Genomic DNA, 21,088 nt, shown 5'->3' with positions numbered 1-21,088 from the left:
TCTGCTTTTTGGTTTTCACTCCCATAAAATATTATAATGCTATATGTATTATTTTGCATTGTATAATTATAATATATTTTCTTTTTGACAATAAAAAAAAAAAAAAGACATAGCCACAACTTGAATATATTCATTTAGGCCATTTTGGCAGCCATCTTAGGAAGGTTTGAATCCCCGAAGTAAATAGAGCTCGCAGCCGGTATTAGCCAATATCAAAGGTTTAGTGAACACTATTTAGTTCCCTCTCACAAAGCCTCCATACAGGCAGTTCAAAACTAGTTATAAAGTACCCCCCATACTCACGGTGAATAAATGCACCCGTCTCCACGCGATCGTCTGGTTCGAAAGGAAGTTCTCACAATGTCCTCGCAACTATGTCTCTTTATACGTTGCTCAATTGGTAAATTAACCAATTAGCGAAAAATTTATTAGATCAGTGTTCTAATTCACGCCAAAAAAGTACGTAAATGTGAGATCGAAAAGATGGTAAGCGCCATCTTGGAATGGGCTGTCGATCCCTCATGGAGATATTCAAAATTACCCAGCATATATGCTATATCCACCACGTATTTCACATGTTTTAAAGAACCCTCAGTTTTATTCACGATGTTTAAATTTATTTAAACGTCCAGATGGAAAAAATAAGATTTTCACTAAAAAATCCCCCAGTGCATGATGTTGCGTTTACAGTCGAGACAATAAACACAACGATCATATAACTTATGCATTGTTCCTAACATGTATTTAGCATATTGTTGATGTACCTATGATCATGTTTTTGGCATATCGGTTTATTTTATAAGACCGATTTTCCACCTTAGGACACATGGTAAATAATATCACCACCATACTATGTTGTACACCATTTTGTAATGGTCTATTCGTCATCACAAGAGGAATTCTAATCATGCAGACTGTGTATTATACACAACATCTGGATCTACAGTGACGTACCGTGTTATCTATAAACACATTCTAAAAAATACGCATCATGTTTTTATATAGTGCACATTCTCTCACACTGCTTTCATCACAATGAATCCTCTTCGCCCTACCTGACCTTCCCATTGCCCCACACAGTATTGCCCCTTTGACCATTCATGTACTCATACATTGACCCAGCCATTTATCCATGCTTTCATTCACCCATCCATCATGCTCACTCCATTTATTTTCCCAACCACTAATCATTCTCACATTCCTCCACTCATCTATCTGCACAACCACATACACAATCAATAAAGAAGCGCTTTCAGTTATAAGCCAGGCCACTTAGCTTTGCCACTGACTGTTTCACATAGAAAATGCACAACAGTGCCATACTTCATTCACTTCATTACGAAGAACAAGATGCAGAATGTTAAAGTAAAAACTAAAATTATCACTAACAATGTCAGAATGTATATAATATAAACCATAATGACAACATTGTACATAAAATATGGAACCTGCCTAATGTACACTGAAAGACCCAACAAACAAGAAGTAAGGGTCACATGTACACTTTTTAGACATTGTGATTTTCTAATTGTGATTCTTTGCTAATCGAAATTAGGAAATCGCAATTCCTAATGCACGAAACACATTAGGTTTCATTTAGCGATTCCTAATGGGGTCACAATCAAACTACCTCATGAATATTAATTAGTTAGGTCTCAATTTGAGACCCATTAGGAATCGCGGCCATCACAAGGATGGTGGCTTGGCAGTGTCAGCAGAACACCATGTCTGCGATTGCTTTTTAATAAAGCAGCACTTTTTAGGTCGTGCCTAGTGCAGCACTCATGCGCTGCTCTAGGAAAACGACCTCTTGGAATCACTCTGAACTTTTCACACACTCGTGCGTGTGTTATTTTTTGTATTTGTTCTATTGTGCTTTGCGTGCGTCTTTCTAAAAACAGACAGCACACAATTGGGCAAAGGCGGGTGCATGTCCCACCTTTCCCAGGAAATGTATCGGCCGACGGCCTAAGGCTTGCAGTTACGAGCAGGGGCATCATCTGTTCGGGGTCATGTCACCATCTGTTTTAAATTAGCGCGTTCGCATCCTACATGAACTAACTGCCTACACCCCGTCTTACACTTTTTTTGTCATTTCTCATCGTGATGCCCTTCTTCTCCCCCCACTTTTGATCTGTCAGAACTCAACCCCCCCTCCTCTCTCTGATATAGCTTTCAATAGTAGCGATTTTTTTTCCTTCAACCACATTTCAAAGGTAGCGCCCAGGGGCCCTTTTGAGGCTGAAAAGCACTCTATAAGTGACTCAATTTTCTCTTGGGTTTGTTGTTCAAATTCTGTACGATTTCTTTCACCTCCTTCGTACACATCCCATCCCTCCTTCATTCATTTACACCTCACACCCTCTACTCCCCGACTCTTGTCTTCGCTCCCGCACATTTTCTGAATCCCTCTTTCGCCCTTCATTTCTACACTTTCTTCTCTATTTATCAGCCAGCTTTTTTGGGTGTGTTTTTTTTGCCGTTTTATTTAGCGCTAACTCGACCCGAAGGTATTAGAGTGCTTTACTACTCCCACACTTCTTTCCTCTTTAATGATCTTTCGCCTACCACTGCCTCCTCTATGACCTGTCTCCCTACTCCTTTACTACCGCCCTTGCGCCTTCTCCTGACTAGACACCCTTACTGTCATTTCCTATGCTTCTCTCCCTGTACTTTCATCTCCTGTACCCAGCTCTTCTCCTTCCTTTCCTCTCCTGTTTCCCTTCTCGTGACCTCCACTGGGTCTGTTTCGTCTCCCCGGACTCCTCTTTCTTTTCAACTTTTTCCTACCTCACTTACTATCCTGCCTTCTTTTCCTCCATTACTCTCCCCCCTGCATTAGCCCGTCCCCTTGCTACCCATCAATGCTCCCTCCTTCCCCTTCCCCTTTTCGGAGAGTTCCAATTTTTTCATCTCCCCTTTTATCACCACTACCCTCAGCCATCTTCTTCATCTCTTCCCTCTTCATCTCCTCCCCTCCATAAGCCTCACTGACCTGCACTCTCCCTCGTCAGCATACTTCCCTCCTTTACTCTTCTGTGCTTGCTCTCCTCCACTCCTCCCATCTCCTGGCTGGACCTCCCTCTCCTCCTCCACTCCACCACTCTCACTCCCAAACTCAGCTGCCCTCTGCCCTATCAACTGAACGTTCCACTCATTCACCTCACCCTCCCCTCAAGCCCCTTTTTCCGACTAGCCCCCCTCTCTTCTACACCTACCTTCTCTCGTCCCTCATCTGCATTGCCCTCTCACTTCTGCGATCATGACACCTCTTCCCACCCTGTCCACCTTCCTCTCATCTTTACTCTCTCACATTTACTGTATCCACCCCCTATTCATCTTGTCTTCTCCCCCTGCCCTCTACGCCACAACCCTGCTTTCCACCCCTCCCCTATCCTTCGCTCACTCCCTCTCTACATCCCAATTCGCTTCTCTCTCCTTTTTATGTCTCCTCTTTTCTCTCACTGCCTCTCGTATTCAGCCGTCCATACCGCCTTCTTCCTGTACCCACCCCAGTGTTCATTTTCCTCTCTCATTTCTAGCCCTTCTTCCCTCTTCCGCCCACCCTTCATTTGACCTCTCTCCACCATCTCTCCTTCCCCCACCCTTCTACTCCTTTTCTTCTTATGTCAACCCTTTACTTTACTTCAGCAAATGGAATTGATCAGTGCCTCAAAATAAGCACTTGAAGCGCAGGTACAGGTTGCGGCGCTGGCTCAACATTCTCAAACTTTGTACAGATATTATTTTAATGCATTTTCGGGCCCGAACGTCCCACCTGACTTCAAAACAGCACAATGTACCTGGGTTTTCAACACCACTGGCCACGATCGAAACGAGCTGCTTTCTTCAAAAGATATTATGTATTCCTCATAGTTTTAACAACAAGCATTGGCATAGCCTATAGGTATCGCCTCTGGGACCTTTTAAGTGTTTAACCATGCAACAGTTAATGTTGTTGCACCAAGGATATTGTGCTGCATAACTAAATACTTAAAAGGTCCCTACAGCGAGACCTATTGGCTATGCCAATGATTGTTTTTCTTTGCAGCTCTTATCCTTTCAGGTAAAACGGGACACATTTAAAAAGAAAAAATGAAACTTTGAGGTTTCATATTTTAAGAATAGGCAGTGGTCGCCCTTTCCAAGTGGCACGCCCCTTCCAAATACCGAATCTCACAAATTTCAATTCAGTAACATCTTACCGAATTGCAAGTAGTGCTCTGTACACATGTAACAGCATTTTTGCAGTCTGTAATGGTCCGATTCACAGACATATGGACCTAAATGTATTAATGAAAGGAAATGGAAAAAGATAAAATCTAGTGGCTGGGAAATGATCAGCTACAATTTCCCTTGGCTTATCTTCCTCAGAAGGATCAACAGTTCATTCAACTCTTTTTTCCATAAGGTCGGTATATATTTTGAACTGGTGTTACAAAGTATACATTAGTGATAGTAATCTCAAACAGGCATTGAATGGAAGCAAAATAGACACCTTTGGGCCAGGAGTCGAATCAGCCAGGAGTTATTTAACGCTATAATTTGCTATCCCTGTTTTTGAGAACAGTGTAATGCTCCTTGACAACAGTCACCTAGCTCTATTTTTAATGAAATTGGTATGGTTTGTAATAAACAGTGCATTACAAGGGTACAGGAGGCAGCAATCATCATTTCGAATAGAAATGTAATCTGTAGTCATAAGGCACCAGCAAAATGTGATGGTATAGTACAGTGAGACATCATTACGTGGATAACGCGGCCAACGCAATAGATGAGTGAACATAGAAAGCAGTAGTATGTGGGCATAACATTTGACAAACCCTGAAGGCGATAGGTTCAATAGTATGGCTATCAGTGAGATCTTTACATACTATGATAAGGATAATATTGAAGGAGCCTTTCATATGTTGCACGAGTAAGTCTACTATAGTCCACTTTTTATATAATCACACCATTTGATCGACCATCAAAAATAGGAATAGAAAATGGGAATTGAAACTAAGAAGAATGGCACTAGTTGGTTGTCAAAATGTAACGTTTCCATGCTATCTAATAAAGACATAAAAGAGCTGCGTGATATTAGGATGTGGCAGTAGGGGGAGGACAGGGTAATATGTAAACATGTGTGTGTGGGTCTCTAGGAAAGAGGAGGAGGAACAAAGAATGTCAACCGAATATTGTTTGCCATAGCATGCCATCTGTCATGGTAATGGAGTGGAGCTTCGCTATAAAGAGTCCTCGATGTAGAGGGGGGTGTGTGGTAGGATGTGGAATGTCATAATGTAGAGGAAAGAATAAGGGTTCTAAGGTTGTTATCATGCCTTTTATCTCAATTGTAGTGTTTGTGAGGATGCTCAGGAAGAGACTTTGTGATGTGCATGTATAGAAGGTGACAGCTGCGCCCCCACCCTCCCCCCCCCCATCAAGTCAGAGATGGCCCATCCTGCAAACACCTATTCTCCCTTAGTCTCACTGTTTAGGAACAAAACACAAAGACCAACTGCCAGCTACACCTAGACATGGCTGCAGGCACCAAATGGTTGGGACAAGATAATGCCAACTTTCTAAAGGTGGTATTTTCAGAATTGTGACTTAAAATCCGACTTTACCATTAAAGAGGGTTTTAAATTACAAAACTCAACATTCCTATTTGCTCCCAATTTAAAGTTACCACTTATTAAATGTAATAAGAGAACCCAAATATATCATAAGGGGGTGGTAGGCCTCACAGTAGTAAAGAATGCATTTAGGAGTGTTTTACTACCAGGGCATGTAAAACTAAAAGGTTCATGGCCAACATTTTAAATGCACTGCACTCTGCTCTCTGGACTGTGTAAGGCCTACCCTAGGTTTTTTTTAATATGTATTAAAAAGGGTAGTTTGGGCCTGGTAAATGGTTTGACCTTGCCAGGTTGTAATGGCAGTTTAAAACTGCACACACATGCTGCAATGGCAGGCCGGGGACATGTTTGAAAGGGCTACTTAAGTGGATGGCACAATTAGTGCTGCAGGCCCACTAGTAGCATTTAATTTGCAGGACTTGAGTACATGTAGTACCACTTTACTAGGGACTCAAATGTGTCAATTGGAGGTAAGCCAATCTCACCATGTTTAAATGTGAGGCTACAAGCACTTTAGCACTGATTATCAGGGGTAAAGTGTGCATGGTCCTAATTAGGGGTGGGCGGAATTTGCGTAATCGCGTTACGCAAATCTCTGCGAAACGGTAAAAAATCTCCGCGAACACGCAGAAATTCCGCGAACATGCGGAATTGCTTGTTCGCGATACTTTTTTCCTGTTCGCGATCGCTGTTTGCGTGCTCGAGGTGAAATATCTCGCAAACACGCATATTGAGAACGCGAACAAGCCAAAAATTTCGCAAAGTCGCGGAACGCAGATTTTTGGTCAATTTCGCGTTCTCCGCGGAACGCGAAATTCCCCAAATTCCGCAAATTCCGCGAGCGGAACGGATTTTACCGCCCAGGCCTAGTCCTAATAGCCAACAAACCAGGTTTAGAAAATACGAGGGTAAAGGCAAAAGTTCCTGGGGTTGACCCAGCGGAGAGGGCCAAGTCCAACAGAGATGCAGCCAGGAATTGCCCTATAAAGGTTTGTGGGAATGATTCAAAATTCTCACCATATTCTAGATCACTGGTTTGGTTTTTGACTCAGAGGGTGTCTTTAATTGAAAATTCCAGGTGAACCCAGATGTGGGGATCAGTCGTCCTTGGCCACATTTATGCTATCTGTGAAAAGTGAAATGTGGTGTAGTAGTGTATGATACTGCATTACCTTAGACCACCATATTTCCTATGAGAAATCATTTTGGAGATTTTTAGTCTCGGTTTCATGATACCTCAGATAAAAACTGTAATGCCCTCATCGATGGAACAGAGGACCTCAGTGCAAACTAGAAGAGGTAACATTCTCAGAACATAGATTAATTTTGAGGCCACCACCATTTTCACAACTTGCAGGTGCCCTCATGTGGACACGTTTAGTTGGTTTCCTTTTGCCTAGCCTATGTTAGTCTTTGTTATGAGTAGGTCTGTTTTGTCTGAGATAATCCCCTATAGCCTCCTACTGATGAGGATTCCTTAGTATTTGAGCTGGGACTTTTTACATTTGAATTAAGATCCTGTAATAGTGGCCTTCATTGTAACACACAACATCAGGACTTCGCTTTTATCCCAATTGATTTTATAACCAGATATCACTAAGAAATCAGTCATGAGGTACATTAAGACTGGTAAGGAGCTGTCTGGGTCCGTTAAAGTGAGGTAAACATGTTCTGAATAAAGCAGTTTTGAAGAGGCTACAGGAGCAGCTATGCTTGCAATCTGGGGTGTCCGGTGAATGGAAGGAGCAAGTGGTTCTATTGCCAGCAAAACCAATAACAGTAACATGAGACATCTTTGGCATGTCCCTCTGTGCACAAGATAAAGTTTGGAAAGAAAGCCCCGCAGTTGACCTATATAGAAGTGATTGGGTGCAGCCATCGAACCTTCTTGATAAAGTCTTCCCTAAATCCATTTTCTGCATAGTGTGGAGCATGTATCTCCACTCTACGTGATCAAATGCTTTTTAGCATCAAGGAATAGGACAAGGCATTCTTTTTCAAGTCCTTCATTAACCATAGAAGATGTGCTAGGGATCGTAATGGTTTTGTAAGGTGCGTCATGGTACGAATCCCATCTGTGAGTGGTATATCAGACTTGGAATAGCTTTAGTGAGGCAAGTGGTTGGAACGCGGTCCAACGTTTTCGTATCAGTATTTAGAAGAGAGATCAGACAATATTTGCTAAACAGCAGTGATTCCCTGTCCGGTTTCGATAGCTCTGTTGGAGAGGGACAAGATTGTGCCTGTCTGTTCTGCCTCATGGAAGGTCCTTTGAAGCTGTGCCACTGCTTTTTCTTTAAGACATTCTTCACTCTCTGGCTTGGAGTCCAAATGTTAAAATCCACCTCACTTTTTCTTGAGATATTTAGCAGCGATAGATTTCTTTCCAAAATATGAAGTCTCTTCAGTTACTGTGGCATCACCAGCCGCGGCTCCTCTGTTATGGCGGAGGAATGTCGCTCTGCTGCTGCTAGCGCAGCAAGCACACATATTCATAAAATGGTAATAAATACCATTTTATTATGTGTGACAGGCATGCACTGCTACAATGCGAGGGCAGGGGGCGGGGCTGATTAGTGCAATTGCACTATTACGTCAGCCCCCTGCCAGTGCACATATCAGATTGGCCAGCTGCTGTCAGCCAGCAAATCTGATGTGCCCACTTCAGAGCCTGGAATCTCAGGGCTGAGAAACAGTCCAGGGATTGTAGCTGCAGGCCCCCAGCCTCAAAATTAGCACTGGGTTAGCTTGCTCCAACCAATCCTGGAGATGCACTGCTGCTGCTCCAGGATTGTTTGGATTTGGGTAGCATTAGGGAGGAAGTCCCTCCCTTTCCGCCCCTAGATGTCGAGGAGAGCCCCAGAAGAGAGAGGCGGCGACCAGACCCTGTGGCAAGAAAAGAAAACTTAAATATGGAGTGTTTTTTGGGCACCACGCCGCACCATATTTTAATGTTGCTGGCCGCTACTGGACGTCACCGTGGCAGATATTCTGATATTCCTGACGCATGCTTCAAATTTGCTCCTGACCGACACAAAGTATGTTCCCCATTTCAACTATAGGACCGGATTTCCAAACATTTTACATCTGGTTTGCATCACAAAAGTGATGCAAACCTGTGCAAAATGTTTTTGGGGGATTTCCAGTCCAGTGCAAAACTTGTCTTGCTCTGGAAAGTTGCATCACAGTAAGACTAAGCAGCATAAAGCACTGCTTTGCATTATTCTGTATCAAAGAGGCATTCCATGGTGGTACATGGATGTTCCCATGCAATCACGTATTGTTTTTGATGCAAAACTATATCTACTTACATTAATAGACAGGGTTTTGTAACAAAAAATAATGCCACTTTGAAGCTGGCTTAAAAAACGTGTTCCCACTTTGGACTTGTGTTGAACTGTACAGTAAACATCTGAAGTGGGAAAGGTTTTTAAGTTAACCTAAACATGGTATTTTGTACCTGAAAGGTAGCCTTCCAGTGCAAAACCTATGATAGACTCTATGGTGCTCAGTGTGTGCGTGGGGCTAGGCAGCCTGAAAGTGCCCGAGCATATCTTAGTAGGTATGGTGCATTGCTGCTCGCTCCCTCTCACGCAATGCAGTTGGTGCGCAGCATTGTGTGACACCTTTTTAGGTCTCGGCTACTGTGGGCTGCGCACATGGGCAGTCTCGCTGGCGAGATTTTACGTTTTTAGGTATTTTCAGTAAGGGGCTTTAAGCCCCGCCCCTCTTTTCCATTGGCTGGTGTCACCGTTTATGCTAAACGGTGGCCAGCCATTGGAAAAGAGCTGTTCATTAAGTTTTTGTTCGGCTTTTTGAGCCGTCCCATTTGGAGGGCCACGCCTGCTTTACTTCTGAAGTAAAAGCGTACTTATCTTTATGGGGCCAAACACATGGCCCCATAAAGATAAGAAACCTTTTACTTCAGAAGGAAAGCAAGCGAGGCCGTCCAAGTGGGACGGGCGAAAAAGCCAAAAGTCTACGTCATGGCCAGCGCTTGTTTTGAAGCTGTTGTAGTAAGTCCCGTGAGTGACGCATCAGAGGTCCCTGTGATCAGAGCGCTTGCGATCGGAGGGTTTGGTGTTGATTTTTTCTCGCCTCCTTCTCAAATAATCGTACAATGTCCCGTGCAACCGAAGGGCGTGCTATTTAAAAACCCAACTAGTAAAGCAGCCGCCTCAGTGAATGATTTATAATGTAAACATATTTATTGCAAGCGTGCGGCAGCCAAGTTTAGACACCTGCATTTGATTTGATTTAATTTTGTGGCATCTGCTTGCATTACAAAAAGAGAAGCAACGAAAGCCCCGCCTGTTGGGTTTGTCAATGCTTGATACGTTTGTGATTTTAAGGTCGCACAACTGAGAGAGCTGTAGGGGCACATGAGCTGTGTGTGTGTCCCCTCTCTCCCTCACACTGGACAGTGTGCACGTCTATGAGGCTGGCAGGAAAAGCGCTGTCTGCTCCTGCTTCTTGGCACTACATTTGCAGTTTTCTGTAGCGCGACCTCGACCAGAGGGTATCGGAGTGCTTTACATGAGCACCAGTTGTGTTACACGAGGACACATTCATCTTTGCTCGGCAGGGGGGGAATAGGTGATTTGGCCAGAATCACAGGATGTTTAGAGTCATTGCCGAGACTCGAACCTACCCGCTCCTCCGCTCCGAAGTCATCCGCTCTGGGTGTTAGGCCACATCCTCCCCAGGTGCCTGTGTGGCTGAACTCTGCTGCCACGAGGTGCTCTCTTGCACCAGGATGTAGAAACCACTACAGACCAGACGTTATCCAAGCGATGAAAGCAAGAACAGGGGCTGTGGGCATGAGAGCACTGTCCGGCGCCCCAGCCACTGCCCACCCTTGAAGAATAGAGTGAGTGCCCCCCACCCCCGTGGTGACGGTCCCTGGTGATGGAGGGCAGAGGTCAGGGCTGCAGAGCGCCTCCTGCTGGGACACGTTACAAACTGGACAGAGCGCACGTCTTTGAGGCTGGCAGGACAAGCGCTGTCTGCTCCTACTTCTTGGCGCCACATTTGCAGTTTTCTATAGCGCAACCTCGACCCGAGGGTATCGGAGCGCTTTACATGAGCACCAGTTTTGTTACATGAGGACACATTCATCTTTGCTTGGCAGGGGGGGAATAGGTGATTTGGCCAGAATCACAGGATGTTTAGGGTCATTGCCGAGACTCGAAACTACCCGATCCTCCGCTCCGAAGTCGTCCGCTCTGGGTGTTAGGCCACATCCTCCCCAGGTGCCTGTGCGGCTGAACTCTGCTGCCACGAGGCACTCTCTTGCACCAGGATGTAGAAACCACTGCAGACCAGGTGTTAACCAAGTGATGAGGGCAAGAACAGGGACTGTGGGCATGAGAGCACTGTCTGGCGCCCCTGCCACTGCCCACCCTTGAAGAATAGAGTGAGTGCCCCCCACGCCCCTGGTGACGGTCCCTGGTGATGGAGGGCAGAAGTCAGGGCTGCAGAGCGCCTCCTGCTGGGACACATTACAAACTGGACAGACCACACGTCTATGAGGCTGGCAGGACAAGCGCTGACTGCTCCTGCTTCTTGGCGCTACATTTGCAGTTTTCTACAGCGCGACCTCGACCCGAGGGTATTGGAGCGCTTTACATGAGCACCAGTTTTGTTACACGAGGACACATTCATCTTTGCTCGGCAGGGGGGGAATAGGTGATTTGGCTAGAATCACAGGATGTTTAGAGTCATTGCGGAGACTCGAACCTACCCGATCCTCCGCTCCGAAGTCGTCCGCTCTGGGTGTTAGGCCACATCCTCCCCAGGTGCCTGTGCGGCTGAACTCTGCTGCCACGAGGCCCTCTCTTGCACCAGGATGTAGAAACCACTGCAGACCAGGCAGTCTGTTGTTGATAGATGCTGATAAGCGAGATAGAGATGGTGAGGTGGTCTGGTCCAGAGCATGTGTGGTTTGCATTAGTTTGCTGGTGCTGTTGAGAAGACGAGGTCATAGTTGTGGCATTTGAAGCGTGTTGGTTGAGCGATGTGTTGTATCGTGTTGACTGTTTCGATGAGGTAGGTGAGGGTGTCTCTTGTGTTTTTGAGCTTTGGTTTTCTGGGAAGGTGAAGTTACCCAAGAGGGTGGTGTGGGTGTGTCTGAAAGATGAGATGGTGAGACCACCCGAGAATTCATCAATTATGATCTTATACACCCAAGGAGGCTTTGGCGTTGAGTGTTACTTGCATAAGGTGCAAGACCAGGATGATTTACGGATGATAACGAAGGCTCCTCCCTTCTTTTGTGCACAGTCCACATGACGGCTGCTGTAGCCTGTGTGGAGATGGTTCCTAGGATGTGTGATGACGAGGGTGTGCGCCGTGTTTTTCTGATGAGGAGTGTGTCAAGCTTGTCGTAGCTGATGTGATCTGCGATATCTGGTGCATGGAGTATGCTAAGTGAGCGTTAATGAGCATGAGTTGGAATGTGTGCTCTGTAGTTAAAGAGGTACGTTCAGTAGTTTGTGGGATGTGTACAAGGTTGTGTATGTGTAGCGCCAATGCTATGCGAGTGTCTGGCTTGTCTGTATCTCTGTGTGGGGGTTGATGGTATGCGGGGCTGGGTGACACACAGGGGTTTCTGGCACAAACAGTCAGTGCTTTTGTCTGAGTCCGCGCTTTGCTGGGGTGCCCAGGGGAGTTGACTGAAGTAAGGAGAAGGCAGGAAGTGATGTCACTTCCTGTGCAGATGAATGATGGGAAGTGAAGTGATCTCCTCCTGTTGGCTTCTCCTTTTCAAGTTGGTTTTGGTGGGATGCCAGTAATGTTGCTTGCTGAGGAGATTAGTGATGGGTCATTTCTTATGTGGTGCCTCTGTGCAAGATAAACCTCTCTTTAAAGTTTATAATCGGTACTATCAATTGTAAGCAAGTGGAGAGCCAATTGCTCCTTTAAGCTTCTTAGCTGAGGCATTTGGGCATCAAATACTGTTTTTAGGTCGAGCCTGGGCAGTACATGCGCTGCTCTGGGAGGCATTCAGGTATGGACTTGAAGCTCCGCCCACTCTCTGCCCATATTTTTCATTTGCTTGTGTCATTGTCCACAAGCTGCCTTTCTTAAGTATGTGTGAAGTGCTAACAAAGTGTGAGCCTTTGTTTTCCCTGCTGCATTTGCATCAGGTGTGAAGCTCCTGACTGCTCCCAACCAAGAGACTCGAACAAAAGGAGGCCTACACACTTACCTATATACATGCATACATATATATGCATATATATAAAGATATATGTCAATATATATATGCATATATCTTTCCACATATATATGCTCATACATATATATGCATATATATATATATGTATACATATGTCAATATGCATATATCTTTCCACATATATATGCACATATATACATATATGTATACACTAAATAACAAACATTACAAATGCAACCGGTCTCGCATTTGTGAAAGTTGAAGCAATTTTATTAAAGATATCACTATATATACATATATCCATCCCAATATCACTAAAATATGCTTTGATACATGTATAGATCTGTATATGTATATGTATGCACACTATGCTTTTATATACCTATACACATATATAAACCAACATGTATATGCACATATATACACATACAATACATCTGCATATCTAAATTACGAAACCTCTAAATGCATGCATAAATATGCATATTATGTACATTGAAAACTGCTAACACAATAATAAAAACGCTTCTAAAAAGAAACACCATTTGCTAAAAAAAATGCTCTAACTTGGACAAAGACCAGACCTGTTGCATTTTCAATGCTTGTTAAATCTGGCATTGGGCCTGGTCATTTGCACCAACAGTTTGCTTCTTGGGCCACACTCGCTTTGTGTCAAAATCTAAACTGTCCAACAGCTGTTCGTGTTGAGTCAACACCAAATGCCCTTCCTGCTCAATGTACATGCCCTTGACACCACACCTCATGTCTTATGGCCTGTTGCCTCTTGTGATCTCCTCAAACACCCGTCTTGCATGTGTTTGCTGCATGCCTTGGTCTGGTAAACGCCTTTGAATTCCCTTCTCTTCCTCGTCTTATATCTACAATTTGTTCTGACCAATGCGTCCTTTCAGGCTGGTGATTTACTTGCAAAACTGATGGTCCAGGAAGTTATTAATGATTTCATTAGTATATATTATTTAGAATGAACATGTCTCCTGAATCCCACGGGGGAAGCCTGGTAGACAAAAGGAAAATTCAGCAAGTTCTGCCGGCAAAGCATCCCAATGAATCATATGTGGGAAGCAGTCCAACCTGCTGCGTGCTGATCCTATACTGGAAGCGAAATAAAAGCTGCAATGTTAAAAAACACCCGAAGAAGTATTCCTCAGCAAGTGCAGGCTGTGCAGAGAGCACTCCTGCGGTGCCCATTTTAGTTAGCAACAGGGGGCATTGCATTGTATTCTTGGGGAGGATTTACAAAATATAGTCGGAAATGCACTCCTTTAGGTGCATGCCTATGACTGAAGTAAGCTCCGAATATCATCGAATGTACAATGGGGCCAGAGCTCCTCATTGAAAGTGCAACACTCGCAGCTTCCCATGAGCGGTTCTGGAATTGTTTGTGAATTGTATGCTACAATGTGTAAGGATTTATGCATGCTTAAATGTGTGATAAGGATACATTTACTCCTATGTAAATGTGACGCGCATATGCATTTGCACGTTGAAAACGATGTGCTTTTTGTTTTTTTCCTAGGGTTTATCTTTCCTGGGCAGAAATTCATTCCTCTGCATTCCCTTCATTGTGATGACAGTCCCTCTCCATTTGCACCAAGGATGCTAACTCCTGCACTTGACAGGAGTACAATTCCGACAGCATCCGAGGGGGAACATATGTTAAAAGTTGGTGAACACCTTCAAATTCTTATTTGAGGGTTTCTGCCTTCTTAGGCATCCCCACCTTGTAAACCCTATACCCGACCCTGTAGGCATGTTTGGTCGCCATTAAAATCACTCCATATTGGTGTCACCTTAGGTGAGAGCCAATCTAATTTCAAGAATAATTTCACATTTGGTAAATTGGGTGAATGATGGTTTAGTCATTATCTATTAAAACAGGAGAATGGAGTCCTTCTCTTGATTTCTTCACTTAACCAAAGTGTGTATTGTCGCATCTGCAGAAACAAACCATGTGCAGAAACAAGCTCTACTGAAGCACAGTACTAAAAGATGGACATTTCTTTTTTCTGACCATAGCTTTAGAAGCAGTCTTTCTCTTTGCTTTCCTCTATAGTGAAGCCTCGCCCCTTCTCGAGCAGGGGCCGTTTGTGATGGGGGCAGAAGCAGTCTTTCTCTCTGCTTTCCTCCATAGTGAAGCCTCGCCCCTTCTCGAGCAGGTGCCGTTTGTGATGGGGGCAGAAGCAGTCTTTCTCTCTGCTTTCCTCCATAGTGAAGCCTCGCCCCTTCTCGAGCAGGTGCCGTTTGTGATGGGGGCAGAAGCAGTCTTTCTCTCTGCTTTCCTCCATAGTGAAGCCTCGCCCCTTCTCGAGCAGGTGCCGTTTGTGATGGGGGCAGAAGCAGTCTTTCTCTCTGCTTTCCTCCATAGTGAAGCCTCGCCCCTTCTCGAGCAGGTGCCGTTTGTGATGGGGGCAGAAACAGTCGTTCTCTCTGCTTTCCTCCATAGTGAAGCCTCGTCCCTTCTCGAGCAGGTGCCGTTTGTGATGGGGGCAGAAGCAGTCTTTCTCTCTGCTTTCCTCCATAGTGAAGCCTCGCCCCTTCTCGAGCAGGTGCCCTTTGTGATGGGGCAGAAGCAGTCTTTCTCTCTGCTTTCCTCCATAGTGAAGCCTCGCCCCTTCTCGAGCAGGTGCCGTTTGTGATGGGGGCAGAAGCAGTCTTTCTCTCTGCTTTCCTCCATAGTGAAGCCTCGCCCCTTCTCGAGCAGGTGCCGTTTGTGATGGGGGCAGAAGCAGTCTTTCTCTCTGCTTTCCTCCATAGTGAAGCCTCGCCCCTTCTCGAGCAGGTGCCGTTTGTGATGGGGGCAGAAGCAGTCTTTCTCTCTGCTTTCCTCCATAGTGAAGCCTCGCCCCTTCTCGAGCAGGTGCCCTTTGTGATGGGGGCAGTTTATCCTCCACCATGGTGCAGCAGTGGTATGAAAAATGTTCATTTCTCAGTGCAAATAGCCTCAGGCTGTCCTCTTCTTTCTATTCCTTTGTGGAGCATCGTCTCACCTTCGTTTCTGCTGGCTCTTCTTGAACCACTGTGGGCACAGGTTCCCCCTGGCGTCCAGCCCATCACGGGAGCCTCTAAAAGCCTGCCTGCTCCATCGCTGGTAAATCTAAAATGCCAGGTCACCGATCCTGATCTAGAAATCCCTCCTCTTGATCCCCAATGGCATGTTTCACCACTTGAACCACCCACATGCAAGCACTATAAATATAAGACATTATAGGTCTTTTGACAGCTGCCATACCCTCATTTGGTGTCAGTTGGTCTGTTGAATCCTGTTGTGTATAATCTCTGCTGGCAGCCACTAGTGCGGTAGCTTTGGGGTGCCCCGAGGGCGATGCTGAATGTGACCTTCTCAATTAAGTGACCGCTGCTTTCTCAATCCTCTTGAACATTGTCTTGCAAGTTGAGGTCATTTCATGATTCTTCTGCATGTCTATGTTGTTAAGATCTTCACGTCATGTCTATACTTTTTAGTGAAAGGGACTTAGTGGCTGAGTATATTTGTGAGGGCCTCTGTTGGGGACTAGAACTGTAAGAAGAGGCCAGGTCACAATACGGAGTCCCAGTGAGAGGGCTACAGCACAATTCAAAGAAGGCTCCGGAATCACAAAGTGTTGATCATTACTATCGAGAGGAATCTAGATCATCATGTTTGCGTGTTGCCATAGGTTTGTATAGGCTAGCGAAGTACAAGCTTAAGTGTCCCCTTGTTTAGACGTCAAGAAGGAACATGTTTGCTCAAGGAAATCCCAACAATGAAATGTAGGGTTCTTCTGAGGTAGACACGAGTCAACCCTACGTTGTGGCCGTAGTCTTCATTTAAAAACACACCAGTATGGTTTCGGCACGGATGATGTTTTTTCTATGACAAAGTGTGCATCTATTGCACTAACAGACTTCAAAGGGGTAACTTCATGGGGCTTGGAGTAAAACACAGATGGCATCCGTGTGTGAATACTAGACTTCCAGAGGCATGTCTCATAATCTTCATAACATTCTTAGCTCAGTATTGCAAGCTCCTGTGACAGTTCTGTTGCAGGTCTGTAGTGATCTTAATTCCGGTCCATGTCCTGCCCTGGATCTGCACTGTCTCTTGAATCAAGGACCTTCTTGAGCAGCAACATTTTTACATCTGTCATCAATAGCAGGAATCCCTCAGTGTGGCGTACAGCTGCATTACATAGGCAAGGGCTTTGCCTTTGTATTATATTGTTCTTTCGTTTGATTGGCTGCTGCCCACTGTGTCCATCCCTCGCTTCAGGTTGTGCTGTTATGAGCTGCAGCTTTTTTTTTCAGGCACTTTGGTCGATCCCCCAGGGTGGTTTGAGCACGAACCTCAGCATTTAAATGTGTTTTTTGGTTCCACTGGAAGCTACCCCTAAGATCCGCAGCAAGCTGTTTTTGTGGTGTTCATATTATGTTCAGCTGAGGCCGGTCTACCTTAATGCAGCATGTTAAAGCAAAGCAACATGGAAAATGCAAGAAACTCAAAGTCACTTTTAGAGGCAAAATAAATTATGTTAATCGTTCCATAGCTGCTCATAGAGTCACCACCTGGAGTAAAGCCCTTCAAACAACACCTCCTCAAACTAAATTATTCTCCTCACATCCATAGTCCCTTGCAGTTGGCCACTTCCTTTCTCTTTAATGTAATTGTGTGATGTCTCTGGCCCTCTCATCTCTGTTCCTATGAACATCCACTGCTGGGCTCCCGTGAAACTTTAGTGCATTGTTTCTCTTCAGGATTCTGAACAAATGCATAAATACAAAAATATTGAAAATCCAAAAATAGGTTTCAAGTTACTTCTTAGCTTCTTTCTAATTCCTCTATAATATATTGTTAGCTTCGAAATAAAATGTTTTTTCTTGACAGGTCAAATGCTTTTATTTTATTCAGATACTTGCTAATAATTTTGGTAATCGTAAATTTTTCAACATACTATGACACATTGTGGCTGCTGACCAAGGGTTTAGGGGGTAGGTCAAGAGGAGATGTGGCCCAGTAGCTTGAGCTGCACCAGTAGCTTGAGCTGCGCCATTGAAACCTCGGGCCCCAGGTTCGAATTTTACCTCAGTGCTAGACTCAATGTGTGATTCTGGGCAAATCACTTAATCTGTTTGTGTAAATGTGTTTGTGTAGTGTTTTTCAACCACTTACATAATGTGCGGCGCTCCATTGCTTCACAGCTAGGCTTGCACTATGTGAATACCAATACGTAGTTGGTTTGTTTCCCAAACTGAGCTGTCAGTCACAATAAGCCATCCATGTTCATAAAAAGACCACCAAAGTAGAAGGTGGTGCTCAGGCTGATGTGTGATTGGTGCAAGGGCTGGAGGTGTTCTCTTCTTAGGCACACCGTGTAAAATCCATATCAAACTCAGCTCCTGGCTGCACCGATCATCTGGATGCTTGGGTACTGAAATAGACGCCGGACCGCGGCTGTTATTCCCTTCAGCAGCCCAAGCATTTTCTGCATAATTATGGATAACCCGTTCATGGATCAGCCCATCCTTATACGCATCATTTTCAGATTTCAACAAAAATGTTGCTTCGAGTCCTCACAGATCAAACAATACTTTAAAAAGTACGGCAAGTGGTGATGCACAGTGACAAACTATTTGCAAAGATTTCGTGGGTACGTTTTGGTTGTCCATTGATGTATGATGGTTGCAAATTGATGTATGATGTTGAATAAGGCATTTTGCACAGGCTGTAGGAATGTGTGTTAAAAGGATTGACAGAGTAGTGAAATGAACTGCTCACTCTCGCGAGCGTGAGAGATCGTGTCGAAGCAATGGGAAATGTGTTACACACCAACGTGACATCAAGGGGATCTGCGCTTAATACGTGGGGATTTATTTTAACAAGCAAGAAATATGAGGATAGCGGTAACTTAATGGAGGTATGAGGGAAGGGGATTATGAAGACACTGTGGTGGGAGGATGGCGAACCATTGATCAGTGTGAGGTAATAATTGGTTTTGCAGGGTGTGCCAGTGTATCATGGGGAATACACAGCACTTTACATATGTTACTTCTGGTTCTCCATGCAGTGCTTTCACATGTTGTAAGTTCATAAATGTGTGTATAAGGGGATTCACACACACTCACTCACTCATATTAGTCTATTTGTTACTTCATTGTTTTTTTGACGGCTTTCTGTTTTTCATTAACAACCTTTTGTGATCTTCGGCAAATAGCTTTATTTGCTTATTTTAAGAGTTCACTCTGCCCCCATTATCAGTTAGAAAGGGTCTCAGCGGCATAACAGTGGGGCTTATTTACAAGCCCCCTGCGCCGCCGATGCGTCACTTTTTATGTGATGAAAAAGTGACGCAAAGGCGGTGCAAGGAAGGGGTTTGCAAATAAGCACCAGAATCAATACAGACAGCGTGAGAGAAATTGAAAATGTTGAACTCTTCCGGAAACAGGAAGTTTTCACCGAATGTTGTATGCCCGACATGCTCAAAAGCAACCCCGGCACGGAGAGTTTATAGACTATCTGAATGACCTGAAGCAAAACCAAACCCGTCTTTCTGAACACTCCTCGCAGCTGGTTCAACACAGCAGTTCTCTGCGCGGCGCTCCAGAAGCACTCTGCATGATAGAAGAGGCGCACGGGGAGCTGTCAGTCCAGCTGCTACACGGCTGCCTCTGGCTTTCATTGGTAGAGTCCGGAAGAAACAAGCAGAGCACCTGGTTATCCATCTCCAACGCATATATTTTAAAGTTCCTCTCTGAATCTGAATTGCCGATGCAAGTGTGTAGGGGGCAATCTATTTTTGAACATTTCTACCATATTAGATGATTGGCTAAGGAGGAATTGGGGTGTGGTGCAAAATGTGTGACTTTTGGAACCGTGTTCTAAGGCTGGTTTAGATGCTTGAGTGGTGTGATTTTTAGCAAATTGCTCTGGGGCGAGTTACAACGCATTGGATCGCATCACTGTGTTACCATGCATTATTGTGCTGTGAACCTCCAGTACAGTTTGCAGCATTTTGACTTGGAGCCGATTAATTGGCCCTACCTGGAAACCGCTTCAAAGCCTTTAGGTCCCAGAATCCCTGTTCGGGACGGCTCTGTGTCGTCGTGAGTGGTCTTAATATATAGGTCGACAATTAAAAATAATACAATCACTTGAGTACAAACTTCCTCCTGAGCCAATGACGTGTACAGAATACACGTGAAATGTCAGCGTGTGGTCTCGGCGAAAAATTCAGATGCTAGCTATCGATTTGCTCCTAAAAAACACACACATCCTCTGAATTAGTACACAGTGCCCTCCTTGCCACCTGGAAAGGAGGGCGTTTATAGGATGGGCATCGGGTGATGCCATCCTGATTGGAAGTGCCCTTTGGGGACACTGGTGCTATGCTGACAAATGTTAGTTTCCAAATGACCCCCTCCCCGCACTAGTTTTACGAGCACAAAGCAGCTGCCCTATTTGCCGCAATGAATACCGTTTCTTCTATCGCTTGCAATAGATCCTGATACATTGGATTTCTGGGATGTCTTGTCATTTTACTCTGAAAAATAGGTACACATTCAGGCGGGCTGTCCGCAAAGTTTGCCAGCAAAAGTACAATCTGTTTTGGTGCCGAGTACAATCAACAGTTCGCTGAGATCCGAATTCCCAGTTTAAGCATGCGACCCTACCACCCCTTCGAGGCAGACTCCCACGCGACAGCCCACCCCAGTGATGAAAAGTTACTTACAGCGTCCGCGGAGGGGCGACCCGGGGCGGCACCCGGCGCCTGCTCATGCCTTCCGCGCGATGCGTCCGAAGCCTGCAAAAATCCCTCTAGGCTGCCCTCGTGTCTGTGTCCGAGGGTTAGTGAATTACAAGCTACCCCAGCCAATGATGATCTCACGAGCATACTGTTTGCTTAATGGATTGACCCTTTCACTGCTGGCTTGTGTACAATCCATCAGGGCTATTTGTTTTAAGCAACGATTGCACCCGCCGCGGCGCAGAAGGCGGCGATGATGGTAAATGTTAAACGCTGATGATGGTGGAGGTGGTGAGCTTCCAGGATGTTGAAAGGTGCACCCTCGGGAGGGGGCAATGTTTACCATCCCTCCTCCCAGTGGCATTCTCATGCCATCGTCTATCAAACCTCTTCGTCACCAGAGAATTCCGCCCACTCTAGCCTCTCTCTTTCGAAAGAGTGTTTACAAAACAGAACTCAAGTTATGTAGATGTCCCAATGCATGAAATGTGTGCTTCGCCATACACACGTCATGTAAAGGTTAGCACGCATAATGGCAGAATTTA

General features: G+C 45.0%; 1 protein-coding gene across 3 annotated transcripts in view; it reads right to left on the bottom strand.

Moving 5' to 3' along the window:
* Positions 1-20,677, bottom strand: part of PIRT (phosphoinositide interacting regulator of transient receptor potential channels) — a 350,034-nt gene extending 329,357 nt beyond the window's left edge. For 2 of the 3 annotated variants that reach the window (XR_014966507.1, XM_085616780.1), the window contains exon 1: positions 20,529-20,677. The gene's annotated coding sequence lies outside the window, so the exon portion shown is untranslated. The remainder of the gene's footprint in view (positions 1-20,528) is intronic. The other variant, XM_085616781.1, reaches the window with a different exon arrangement.
* Positions 20,678-21,088: the final 411 nt, after the last annotated feature.

This window comes from Triturus cristatus, chromosome 7 (assembly GCF_964204655.1).
Source record: "Triturus cristatus chromosome 7, aTriCri1.1, whole genome shotgun sequence".
Lineage (NCBI taxonomy): Eukaryota > Metazoa > Chordata > Amphibia > Caudata > Salamandridae > Triturus > Triturus cristatus.
This window is presented reverse-complemented; position numbering and strand designations above follow the sequence as displayed.